Raw genomic sequence first — 14,207 nt, 5'->3', positions numbered from 1 at the left:
CAGAAATGCCCAGCTCTTCCATGCTATCAACACAACTAATATCCACATTCCTGGGACAATTCTTTTAAAGATGTGCAGCGTTCACACATCCCTTGGAAAGTTCAGTGCTCAGGTGCGACACAATAAGTGCAGCCTATCCCCAAGTACTTCAGGGCCCCAATTCATAAGCAGTTGCTGACATCAGTATTGGCTCAGAAATGTTTGGCAGGTCAGGTCATATTGGGACCACAGATGGAACCTCCATGTCCCAAACCAGAAGCCGAGAAACCAAAGAGAATCTGCCCTGGACCAGGGAGAAGCGGATAGCATTGGGAATGGGACAGAATGGAGACACACTTGGTGCCCTGTACAACAGTGACAGGAAATGAACTTGTTTTAGACTGTCAGATCAATTGGAATGTAAGGGACAGCCTTTGCACTGACTCGGCTTCACACATAATTGTGGGCTTTCAAGATCGAGACACTGTCAGCGGGGAATGTGTCATTCTGCTGGAGTGGTTCCTCTCAAACTGTCACACACAGTGGACCACAATGTGCTATTTGATCGGTTCACATCAGCGAGACACTGAGAACACCATTAACTCACTCTGACTTTGTACCAAATCTGCTCAATAGAACCCTACCTCTGTGTAATTGGCAGCTAACATTGTTATCAATCTGGCCAGAAACACCTCACCCTGGTGGAGACATTGTCATGATGTGGCCTTTTGAAATTGCCCAGGTTCCTTCAGTTCCAACTGTATCTGCAGGAACAGAGAAATTACAGCCTGTTACAGCAGTTGAAGGGGAAGTGGAGATTTGGAACAATCCATCATAATTCAGAATCACAGAATGCCACAGCTGTTCTAGTACTGAACAAATTAATACACACATTGTATTTGTGAGGGTTCTCTGCACTGACAACCTGGCTAATTTCACCACCGACCTTTCATTAAATGTGCTCTAATTCCCGGTAATTCCCCATTTTATTTCCCCGAGTCAACCTGACGATGCTAAAAAAGGAGAATGCAAATGTCAGTGTTGGGCAGATTGTGGCATAAATCCTATTTCCTCATTACCAATTGGTTCCTTTACCAGGCATCACCAGTCCGCCCTTACCTTTCACCATGACCAATGTAACCTGTCAGTTACCCTTGTTGAACACACTGTCAGGTAGAGCCAGGGACTTGGAGACAGATGACAGCACGGAAAACAGCCACACGGTGTTTCGGGTTTGTCTCCGTGAAGCCCAATCAACGCTGTGCCTGAAGGATGCTTGAACCAGCTTAGATCGGAGGGTCTAACACTCTCCTCACTGAGTTCATCCAGACACACAAATGCAGCACGATTCCTATCATCCATTTTATCCCCATCACAAACACTGTCTCCATCGATCAATCTTTTCCCTTCAATGAAATTCTCTCAAATTGAACAAGGTACACCCTTCACTGAGAACCCCATGCTGACTCTCCTGGATTAATCACTCACGGTTGAAATAACCATTTAGAGAATCTCTCAGAGTTTTGTCAGCTCTGGAAGTGTAACAGCAGCTGGTATCCCATCCTAAAACATTTGGAAAACTTCTGGCAGATGGATCTCATTGACTTCATCTCAGGGTTTTCCATTGAACATCGATTCAAAGGTGCCACTGTGCGATGGCTGAGATCCGAACCCATACCAACTGCTTGGAAGGCAGCCATGCTGCCCATTACACCCCCATCACCCTGCCAGCTCGGTGCTTGCTATTCTCAAACACACTTAACAACACTGGCATCATCACCAATTGAATTGGGGCTGAAATAAAAACAGAAATAGCTGGAGAAGCTCAGCAAGTCTGGCAGCATCAGTATCAGAATCAGGATCAGAGCAGAGCAGTAGTTATGAACTGTATAGACTTCAGTAAGGCATTCCACAAGGATCCGCAATGGGACACCGGTTAGCAAGGTTCGACCTCACGGAATACAGGAAGAATTAGTCATTTGGATACAGACCTGGCTCAAAGGTAGAAGACAGAGAATGATGTTGGAGGGTTGTTAGTTCAGTCTGGAGGCCTCTGACCAGTGGAGTGTCACAAGATCGGTGCTGGGTCCACTACTTTTCGTCATTAGATAAATGATTTGGATGTGAGCATAAGAGGTAGAGTTAGTAAGTTTGCAGATGGCACCATAATTGGAGGTGTAGTGGACAGCAAAGAAGGTTACTTCAGATTGCAACATGTTCTTGATCAGATGGGCGAGTGGGCTGAGAAGTGGCAGATGGAGTTTAATTTAGATAAATGTGAGGTGCATCATTTTGGGAAAGCAAATCTTTGCAGGACTTATACATTTAATGGGAAGATGCTGGGGAGTGTTGCTGAACAAAGGGACCTTGGAGTGCAGTTCATAGCTCCTTGAAGGTGGAGTAACAGGTAGATCGGATAGTGAAGAAGGCGCTTGGTATACTTTCCTTTATTGATCAGAGTATTGAGTAGAGGAGTTGGACGGTCATGTTGTGATTGTACAGGACATTGGTTCGGCCAATGTTGGAACATTGTATGCAGATTTAGTCTCCTTCCTATCGGAAAGATGTTGTGAAACTTGAAATGGTTCAGAAGGATTTACAAGGATGTTGTTAGGGTGGAGGACTTGAGAAATAGGCAGAGAGGTTAAATAGGTGGGAGCTGTTTCCACTGCAGTGTCTGAGGCTGAGGGGTGACCTTATAGAGCTTATAAAATCATGAGGGGCATGGATAGGATAAATCAACAAAGTCCCCTCCCTGGAGTGGGAATGTCCAGAACTAGAGTGCATAGTTTCAGAGTCAGATGGAATGAGCTGCCAGAGGAAGTGGTGGAGGCTGGCACAATTCCAACATTTTAAAGGCATCTGGATGGGTATATGAATAGGAAGGGTTTGGAGGGATATGGACTTGGTGATGGCCGGTGGGACTAGATGGGGTTGGGATATCTGGTCGGCATGGACGAGTAGAACTGAAGAGTCTGTTTTCATGCTGTACTCTCTATGACTCTATGACAAGGGCTGCAGCTACTTGGGAACACCACCAGCTGCAAGATGCCCTCCAAACCACTCACCACCCTCACTTGGAAATATACCCGTATTCCTTCACAGTTGTTGGGTCAAAATCCTGGAAATCCCTCCCTATCGAGATTGTGGGTGAACTCACAGGAAGTGGACTGCAGCATTTCAAGAAGGCAGCTCAGCACCATCTTCTCAATGACAAATAGGGATGGGCTATCAATGCTGGCCCAGCCAGAGACGGCCAAGTCCCACAAATGAATAAAAAAAACCCCAGAGAATCTGACATGTTAGTGTGGGACCAATGTTCAATATTTTCAAACTGTAATGATATTGTCAGTCTCTCTTGCTTTTCCACATTTATAAAGTCAACGTCAGTGCTGTGCTAACACAAACTCGCTGCCGGGAACACACCTAACATGTCTGACTGACTCATTTGGCTCTGGAATTCTGTCAGCAAGGGAGAGGGGCATGTGTCAAAATCCGTTTCCATGTCTGAATCCTGTGTAGTTAGGCCCCATCCCTAAATCAAGTGTTTATCAAATCCCACTCTGACCTGCTGGTAGTTCAAATTGTGTGTTGTCTCCAAATAAAAGAAAATAATGTATCTGCAAATAAACAAAGCTGTTGGATGTAACGTTGTGTGTTTGTTGGTGTCATTGCAGTTACACAGGATTGAAGATAAATAAGACAGTGCGAGATAGACAGCACTGTAACCAACATGGTAGTGTCATTGTAAAAGGAGTCGAGATTGTGGTGCTGGAAAAACACAGCAGCTCAGGCAGTATCCGAGGAGCAGGAAAATCGACTTTTCGGGCAAAAGCCCTTCATCAGGAATCCCTCGACTTCAACCTCCAGCATCTGTAGTTCTCACTTCGGCCCCATTATAAAAGGATATTAATATCTTCAGTGAATGGGGAAAACAGAGGGGGACAGTGTTCAAAGTAGGCAAGTGGGGAGTCACCTAAAGGAGGGAAGTTTATAACTTCAAGACATAATGGTCGGCAGGGACGGGTTGGACCGAAGGGTCTGTTTCCATGCTGTACATCTCTATGACTCTATGACTATAAAAGGAAACTGATCACAGATCAATTAAAATGTCCCAGTGTAGACTAACAATAATCTGATACCTTTTCCTCACTGTCCCACACGAATCCCTGGTAAAATAGGGAACACATCATTTGTTGGTGGAACGAACAGGTTAACTTCCTGTGATTTCACCTCTCTCCAATTCCCTTTCCAAGTTATCTCTGCCGAGTCAATATTTAAATCTAACACTGTCCTGATCTGATGCCATTTGGAAATCCGAATCCCCTTCTGTCCCTTCCTGCCTGGTGCTCACTGTGTGAGGATCTGCCTGTTTCTCACCCATCTTTCAGAACACATGGAAACCTCCACAAACAGCAGTTGAATGCTGTGTGACTCAGCTCATTGTTGAGTTGGTCCATGGTGGGTAATTTCTCCCTTGATATCTCCCCTCTCATATCCGGTTGTTCTGTATATAAACAACCCACTCCCCTTAATTCTATTCCAGTCTGTAACACACTGTCGCGTTTCTAGTATTCTGTGTATAAACCAGCCCGACCACTTTGACTAATTCCAGTCTGTAACTCACTCTCGGGTTTCTGTTATTTTATGCACAAATCACCACAGAACCCTCAATTAGATTCCAAACTGTGACTCAATCATGGGTTTCTGTTGTTCTATATACAAACCATCCTGAATTCCTCAATAGGATTCCAATATGTAACTCACTCCCATGTGTCTGTGGCTATTTACGTCGACCATCTCAAACTCCTTGAATAGATTCCAGCCTGTAAGTAACTCCCGGGTATCAGTTATTCTACATATAACCCTCGTCAAAGCCCCCAAGTAGATTCCAGTTTGTAACTCACAGTTGGATATCTGTTCTTTTTATAAATAAACCCCCGATCCATCAATTCGATTCCATTCTGTAACTCACACTTGTTTATCTGTTATTCTAAATATAAACCACCCCAAAACCTTCAATTAGATTGCAGTCTGTAACACACTCCTGACGATCTGTTATTCTACATATAAACACCGCGCACCCCTTGATAAAATTCCAATCTTTAACTGCTTTGCATTTATCTACGACTCTCGACATGAACCACCTCAAACCAAATGTCAGATTTTGATTTGCAATTCACGCCACGGTATGCATTATTCTGTAGAAAAACTACCATAAACCCCATCGATTAGATTCCAAGGTGTAACTCACTTCCATAAATCTGTGCTTCCTTTTCTGAAAAACCCCAAATGGTGCAAATGGGGGTAAGCACAGTGCAGGAAAACGGGTCAGCATGGACCAGTTGGGCCGAAGGACCTGTTTCCGTGCTGTATGACTCTATAATTTCTATCATCTCGCTAACTCACTCCTGAATATCTGTTACTCTGTATAAAAACCACATTGAACTATTCAGTTCGATTCCAGTCTGTAACACAGTCCTGGGTATCTGACACTCTGGGTATAAACCATCCCGATTCACTTGATTAGATTCCTGCCTGCAACTCACTCCCAGGCATCAGTGACTGGGTGGATGAATCAACCCCCAAAGATCGATTAATCTGTAACTCACTCCCCGGGATCTGTCATCATGTATAACAACGTCTACTCCCGAACCCCACATCACCAAACCCCACTCCCCACCCCAACACCGATTAGATTCAAGTCTGTAACTCTCTTCTGAACTCTATGTCATTCCATATATAAATCGCCCAGAACTCAATTAGATTCCTGTCTGTACTCAATCCCCGGTACCTGTTACTCTCTGTGTAAATCCCCACGGAACCCTCAATCAGGTTCCATGCTGTAACTCACTCCTGGGTATCTGTTATTTGATACATAAACATCCTGAACTTATACTGAGTGGAAGAGTGAGTGAAAACGAGTGAGAGAATGTAAGTGTGCATGTGTGTGGGTGTGTGAAAACGTGTGTGTATGAGAGCGTGTGAGTGTATGAACATGTATGTGTGAGTGTTTCTGTTTGTTAACGTATGTGTTAGTGCGTGTGTAGGTGTCAGCTCATGTGTGAGATTGTGTCTGTATGTGAGAGTTCATAGAATCATTGACACTCAAACCTTTCACTCAGATGGACACACACACACATACACACACACAGACACACACACACACAGACACACATACAGACACACACAGACACAGACACACACACACATACACACACACACACACACAGACACAGACACACACACACATACACACACACACATACACAGACGCACACACACACACACAGACACACACACACATACACACACACAGACACACACACACAGACACAGACACACACACACACATACACACACACACACATACACACATACACACACATACACACACACACAGACACACACACACATACACACACAGAGACACACAGACACAGACACAGACACACACACACACGCCCGGACACTCTCGTTCACACAGACATGCTCGCTTGCAGTCAGGTCAGAAACACAGAGAGAGAGAGAGAAATAGGCACATTTGATGGAAATATAGAAGTAGAAGATGGACATAGAGAGTTATATCTGGGAGTCCCACGAGCAGCAAGAATATTCTGAGACAGAGCGTCAGCTAATAAACCCACCATCTGCCCAGTCCCCTGTGTCAGGCTGGGGGCGGGGCTCAGAGAATCTGACATGTTCGTGTGGGACCAATGTTCAATAGTCACAAACTGTACTGATGTTGCTCATCTGTCTTGCTTTTCCCTCGTTATAAAGTGCTGTGCTAACATGAATTCTCTGCCGGGAACATACTGGTGTAGATTGTGTATGGGAGAGAGTGATAGTGAGATTGTCTATGAGAGATTGAGTATGAGGGAGAGTGACATTGTGTTTGACAGAGCGACAGTGAGACTGTGCATGTGGGAGAGAAATAGTTTATATATGAGAGGGAAACATGGTGAGACTGTGTATGAGAGAGGGTGATAAACTGGGATTATGTATGAGACAGTTGATATGATTTTACATGAGAGAGAAAAATAGTGAGATTGTGCATGAGAGAGAGTATTGAGTTCTAAGTTATTCCACATGTAAAGCACCCCAATCCCCTTGATTACATTCCAGTCTGTACACCATTAATGAGTATCTGTTATTCTATAAATGAGCACCCCAAACCCCACGATAAAATTCCAATGTGTAACTAACTTTCATTTATCTGTTATTCTAAATATAAATCACCCCGATCATCTCTATAAGATCCCAGTCTGTAAATCACTCCTTTGTTATTATCTTAGTCGATGTACAAACCTCCTCGAATCCTTCAATCACATTCCAGCCTGTGACTCACTCTCAAGTATTTGTGATTCGATATATAAAAAGCCCAAACTCCTCAATGAGATTCGCTCCCCAGTATTGGTTAGCCAATATGTGACCTACACTGTACCGTACGACTACACCCTGATCTGTAACTCACTCACTGGTACCTGCTACTCTGTAGAGAAAGTAGCCCAAATCCCTCAGTTAGATTTCAGACTGAAACTCACTCCCTGTTGTGTTCTGAAATACATAAACTCACTGAGACCATCGATGTAATTCCAGTCTCTAACTCAGTATAAACTAAACGGGTGAATATTAAATTGGGAGCAGGAACAGAGAAAGCTGGAGTTTAATTTCCACTACATTCTGTTTCTCCAGAAGCATTAATTTGATGGAGTGCAGCGGTTCAATAAGGCAGCTCCCTCCCACCTTCTCAAGGGCTGGTGGGAATGGGGGATAAATGCTGGGCCCACCCAGTGATGCTCACCTCCCATGAACGAATGAAAACAACAATCCCTTTGCTTTCCTGATCACTCACTACCCCCTGCAGACTGAGTCTGCAGACACAGCAAGGCTTCCTCACTTCCCTCGTCCCATGTCCTGGTGATAATTGGCAAACCATCCGAATATTTGATGACACCATCACATTAGCATTCTGTGATTTCTGTCCATGGATCCAGAAATTAATGTGTAATACTGGAGTACAAGAGGACCTGACCCAGGAATGCAGGGCCCCGGTCACTCCCTCTCCCTCTCTATCTCCTCTCACTCCCTCTCTCCCTCTCTCTCTCTCCCTCTCTCTCTCCCACACACAAACACACGCACACACACATACAGAGTTACTGAGGGGCAAGGAATGACAGAATAAAATGAGCATTTTCAAATATTAAAGCTCCGTTAAACAAACCCGGGAGTGGTTGATCGGGACAGTGTGGAGAGAGAGAGCTTGACTCTGTATCTAACCCTGTGCTGGCCCTGTCCTTGGAGGGGTTGATGGGGATACAGTAAAGGTGGCTTCATTGTGTATCTAACCCCATCCTGTCCCTGCCCTGAGAGTGTTTGAGGGGGACAGTTTGTAACATAGGAACAGGGGGAGGCCATTCAGCCCCTCGAGCCTGTTCCATCAGTTCAATAGCATCATGACTGATATGTGGCCTAACTCCACATTCCTTCCTTTGGCCCATATCCCTCAATGTCTTCACTGAACAAAAATGTATCGCTCACTGTTTTAACCTGAACAACTGATGCAGCTTTACCCATTTACCCATTCTATCAATATCCCTTTGTAATGTTAAGGTACCATCTGCACTAACTTTGTACCTCACCCCTATCCCTGTCCCTATCCTGTGCGTGTTTGTGAGGTACAGTGCAGATGGATCTTTACTCTGTATCTAGCCCCATGTTGTAGCTGTCCTGAGAGTATTTGACGTGGACAGTACGGAGGGAGATTTACTCTGTATATAGTCCCATGTTGTCCCTGTCCTGGGAGTGTCTGTTGTGGACAATATGGACAGATTCTGACTCTGTATCGAACCCCATTCTCCCCAGACTCTGGGAGATTCAGATTGAGAAATTGCCACTGGACACATAGTCTGTATCTAACCCAGTGATGGAACTACCCTGAGTGTGTTTGATGTGAACAGGATGGAGGAAGTGGGAGATTTGATCAGTACCTAATGCCACACTGAACATGGCCTAGGAATGTGAAAAGCTGCAGTGTACAGGGAGGTTTACTCTGCATCTAACTGTATTCTCTACCTGCCCTGGAGATTTAAATGGGTGCAGTTTAAATAAAGATTTACTTTATCTGGAACCCTGTGCTCCCTCTGTCCTGGGAGTGTTTGCTGGGAACACTGGCTAACCTCTGTGATATGGATCCTATGAAGATTGATGGGAGACAGTGTAAATGGAATTGTCAGGGTCCAATTCCTTCACGTGGATGAGAGGTCTCCAGTTGGAATGGTGAGAAAAATTGGTGCCCGTGGGACTGAAGGGTCAGTAACAGAATGAAGACACCATTGGCTCAGTGACAGGAGACAGAATAGAGGGCAATGAGGGTTTCTTAGATTAGATTACTTACAGTGTGGAAACAGGCCCTTCAGCCCATCATGTCCACACCGCCCCGCCGAAGCACACATCACCCAGAACAATACTCCTACTTTTACCCCTTCACCTAACACTACGGGCAATTTAGCATGGTCAATTCACCTAACCTGCACATTTTTGGACTGTGGGAGGAAACCGGAGCACCCGGAGGAAACCCACACAGACACGGGGAGAATGTGCAAACTCCACACAGTCAGTCGCCTGATGTGGGAAATGAACCCCGCTCTCTGGCGCTGTGAGGCAGCTGTGCTAAACACTGTGCCACCGTGCCGCCCACAGGCAAATACAGGTACACACAAAAGAATCTGAGACACAGAAGGTTTTGGGTGGGCGGAATGATTTGCCAAAGCCTGTCATTGTTGACAGGGTTGGAGGATTTGAGCTATAGGGAGAGGCCGAACAGGCTGGGGCTGTTTTCCCTGGAGTGTCGGAGGCTGAGGGGTGACCTTATAGAGGTTTACAAAATTATGAGGGGCATGGATAGGATAAATGGACAATGTCTTTTCCCTGGTGTCGGGGAGTCCAGAACTAGAGGGCATAGTTTTAGGGTGAGAGGGGAAAGATATAAAAGAGACCTAAGGGGCAATATTTTCAGCTGGGGATGGTACGGAATGAGCTGTCAGAGGATGTGGTGGAGGCTGGTACAATTGCATCATTTAAGAGGCATTTGGATGGGTATATGAATAGGAAGGGTTTGGAGGGATATGGGCCGGATACTGGCAGGTGGGGCTAGATTGGGTTGGGATTTCTGGTCGGCATGGACGAGTTGGACCGAAGAGTCTGTTTCCATGCTGTACATCTCTGTAACTCTATTTAAAAGGCATCTGGATGGGATGTAGACAGATCATTGCAGATCACCAGCAGATCATCGGAGGCTCACTAATGATGTTACCCAGCACAGTGATGAAACGTCTGAGAACAAATCTATCAGTTCAGCGAGCAAACCTACAACTTGATATCAACTGATTTAATCCCAAATTGCTAATGATCTCCTGGAAAACTGCAGACGTGGAGATGGAATCTTGATCAGATTGTACCTCATTTGCCTGTATATAATTGTAATCCATAATGAGTACAAAAATATAATTGCCCTTTATAGGAACAGGATTAAGTTAGTCTCTCAAGCTTGTCCCATCGTTCAATGAGATCATGGATGATCTGTGGCTTAATGCCATACACCTGCCTTTGGGCCGTATTCCTGAATAGCTTTGTTTAACAAAAAAAAACGATATCAAATTTACAAATTAACATTCTCAGCATGCACTGTCACCATTTGTGGAAGGGAGTTGCATACATCTCCCACCCTGTGTGTGCAGAAGTGACTACACTCCCTCGTTCGAGAATTCCCCAGCCAGTGGGGACAGTTTACCTTTATGTACCCTCTTCTTTTCTGGTAATATCTTGAAGACCTGGAACAGATCACCTTTAACTTTCTAAATTCTAGACATTTAGGAGTTGATCACATTGCTGTGAATCTGGTGTCATATACAGGCCAGAAAGATCATCACAAGCAGCTTTCTTCCCTAAAAGACATTAGTGAACCAGGTGGGATTTTTTGACAATCAACAGTGGCTTTATGGCCATCATTAAATTCCAAATTTCAGATTTTTAAAAATTTGATACAAATTCCTCCATCTCCCATCTCCCTGGATCTCTCATTAACAGTCTCATGATAATATCCCATGCCATCACTTCCCCAAGTCAGAATATGGAACAGAAGGCCCTTTTAACACTGGTTTACGCAAAATGAACCATGCAGTGGTGGATAAAATGTTCATAAATTTTGGCACATCAACCAAATTATAAATTATCATCTGCAGTGGTGTGAGCTGTACATACTAAGACATAATTGTAAATGGTGGGAGAATTTGTGGGCGGCACGGTGGCACAGTGGTTAGCACTGCTGCCTCGCAGCGCCGGAGACCCGGGTTCAATTCCCGCCTCAGGCGACTAACTGTGTGGAGTTTGCACGTTCTCCCCGTGTCTGCGTGGGTTTTCTCCGGGTGCTCCGGTTTCCTCCCACAGTCCAAAAATGTGCAGGTCAGGTGAATTGACCATGCTAAATTGCCCGTAGTGTTAGGTAAGAGGTCGATGTAGATGCAGATGTAGGGGTATGGGTGGGTTACGCTTCGGCGGGGCGGTGTGGACTTGTTGGGCCGAAGGGCCTGTTTCCACACTGTAAGTAATCTAATCTATAATCAATATCATTTAAATTTTGGTAAGCATCCTCTAAGTCCCATCAGTAATAATCAGCTCCCAGCTTGGGAAGGACTAAAGCAGTTTTACTTTCTAAGAGAATGTGAACTATGCAGGCAGAATGACTGTCTATTACAGCCAAGAAAGAGTTCAGTAAGCTTTGTGGTGTAGTGGTTGTGTCCCTGCCTCTGGGCAGGAGGACCCAGGTTTGATTCCCATCTGTTCCAGAGATGGACCATAACACGTCTGAATCAGCTGGTTCAGAATAATTAAGACAGGACCAAGAGAAACTAACTTCAATCGGACAGGTATGGTTTATTATATAAAGTAAAGAAATATGTTTAAAGAATCGAAAGGACTGCCAAAGCCTTGCCCAAAGATTGGAACATAATAATTGTAAAGCTTACACTGAATTGGATATCAGCAGAATAGATCACGTGTCACTTTGCATCAGCAATCATATTTGGAAGAGATTTGCTCCATTCTTATTAGTTAAAGTCGGGCTTTAAAAAAGATGCAGCAGCTATCAAAAGGCAGAAATGGAGAAACTCTGAAATGTTATTGTCCAGCTGAATTAGCTGGGGGCTCAAACCAGGCCAGATGCCTGAAGGCCCAGAGTGGAGTACAATGATGCAATATCCCAAGGTGAAAGATATTATTTGAATAAACAATTGACAAAAATTTTAAAAAGCAATTCAAAAAAAGACTTCCATCTGGGAGATGCCAGGAGAATGATTTTTTTTAAAAGTGATGCGTCTTATGCAAATCTTTGTGATGGTTTCAACTGCAAGGAATCTTCAAATTCTTTTTCTTATGGAAAAGGAAAGTAAACATTGCCCTATAACTTGGGAAGCTAAAACTATCAGAAGAGTAATATAAAGTATCGCCACAGCAAAGACTCTTATTGTCAGTGAGGAAGAAATTCCAAGAAGGGATTCAGCAGCAGAACCTATTGAGGACTACATCGATAATAAGTCACCAAGGGATAATGTATGTTCAATGAAATGTGAAACTACAAGGACATGAGGATTAAAACTGCAGTTTTAAAACAGATGCTGGAGAATGGAAAGATCTCCAAATTTTACTGTGCAGAAAATTGGGAGAAAATCCATTATCATTTTGTATGTTTTGTTCCAATACTTATGATTGACTTATTCAAAAAGTCTAAGGGTAACCTGTATTCATCTAAAATGGTCTGAAGGAACATTTGTGAACTAATGAAATGAGGGAATGAGCAATGGATGTACGACTGAAAAGTTAATTGAGTGTGAATTGGGTACATAAATATGGGGAGTCAGTATTGGGGGGAGAGAGGGCGAACTGAAATAAAGCTCTCAAAAAACGGTGTTTGAAAAGTTATCTATTGGAATATAACACCTGAGTCAAAGCCTCTCAAACCTCACTTTCCATCTCCAACATTCCCCAACCTCACTACCTCTGGCAACTTTGCACCATCACCATGGACATACAGGTCCTTTAGACCTGTGTCCACCACATGGAGGGCCTTCATTTCTTCCTCTCCTATCGGGCCAACCCGTCCCGCTCAACTGACACTCTCATCCATCCAGCAGAACTGGTCCTCACCCTCAACAACTTTTCATTTGATTCCTCCCACTTCCAACAAACCAATGAAATGACCATGGGCAGCCACATGGGCCTGAGATTTGCATGCCTGCCTCTTGGTCGGATTCATGGAACAGTCCACAACGACACCAGCACCATCCCTCACCTCTTCCTCCTTACAGCATAGAAACAGAGTCTTCAGTCCAACCTGTCCATGCCGACCAGATATCCCAACCCAATCTAGTCCCACCTGCCAGCACCCAGCCCATATCCCTCCAAACCCTTCCTATTCATATACCCATCCAAATGCCTCTTAAATGTTGCAATTGTACCAGCCTCCACCACTTCCTCTGGCAGCTCATTCCACACACGGACCACCCTCTGTGTGATGGTTTCTGTGAATTGCAGTGTGGAACCAGGCAGCATTTCTCAGAAGCTTTCCCCTCTGCTGCTTCCCATTTCTTTTTGAAAAATTGGTTGCAGCACAAGGATGGGTTTGTTTTGTTTGAAAAGTGAGAGACTGCTTCTGTCAGGAACCTGAAATAATTACAGAAACCGCTGGAAACACTGAATAGTTCCAACAGCTTCTGGAGTGATGAGGAAGGAGGATTAATGAGTCAAATCTATAAAAGGATAAAATAATTTTTGTCAATTACATAAATGATTTGGATGCGAGCATAAGAGGTACAGTTAGTAAGTTTGCAGATGACACCAAAATTGGAGATGTAGTGGACAGTGAAGAGGGATACTTTAGATTACAACAGGATCTGGACCAGATGGGCCAATGGGTGGAGAAGTGTCAGATGGAGTTTAATTCAGATAAATGGGAGGTGCTGCATTTTGGGAAGATTCACAGAAACCATCACACAGAGTGGTACGTGTGTGGAATGAGCTGCCAGAGGAAGTGGTGGAGGATGGTACAATTGCAACATTTAAGAGGCATTTGGATGGGTATATGAATAGGAAGGGTTTGGAGGGATATGGGCCGGGCGCTGGCAGGTGGGATGAGATTGGGTTGGGATATCCGGTCGGCATGGACAGGTTGG

The sequence above is a fragment of the Chiloscyllium punctatum genome, chromosome 30 (genome assembly GCF_047496795.1).
Source record: "Chiloscyllium punctatum isolate Juve2018m chromosome 30, sChiPun1.3, whole genome shotgun sequence".
In the NCBI taxonomy this organism is placed as follows: Eukaryota; Metazoa; Chordata; class Chondrichthyes; order Orectolobiformes; family Hemiscylliidae; genus Chiloscyllium; species Chiloscyllium punctatum.
The sequence above is the reverse complement of the archived record's forward strand: the minus strand, read 5'-3'. Positions refer to the sequence as shown.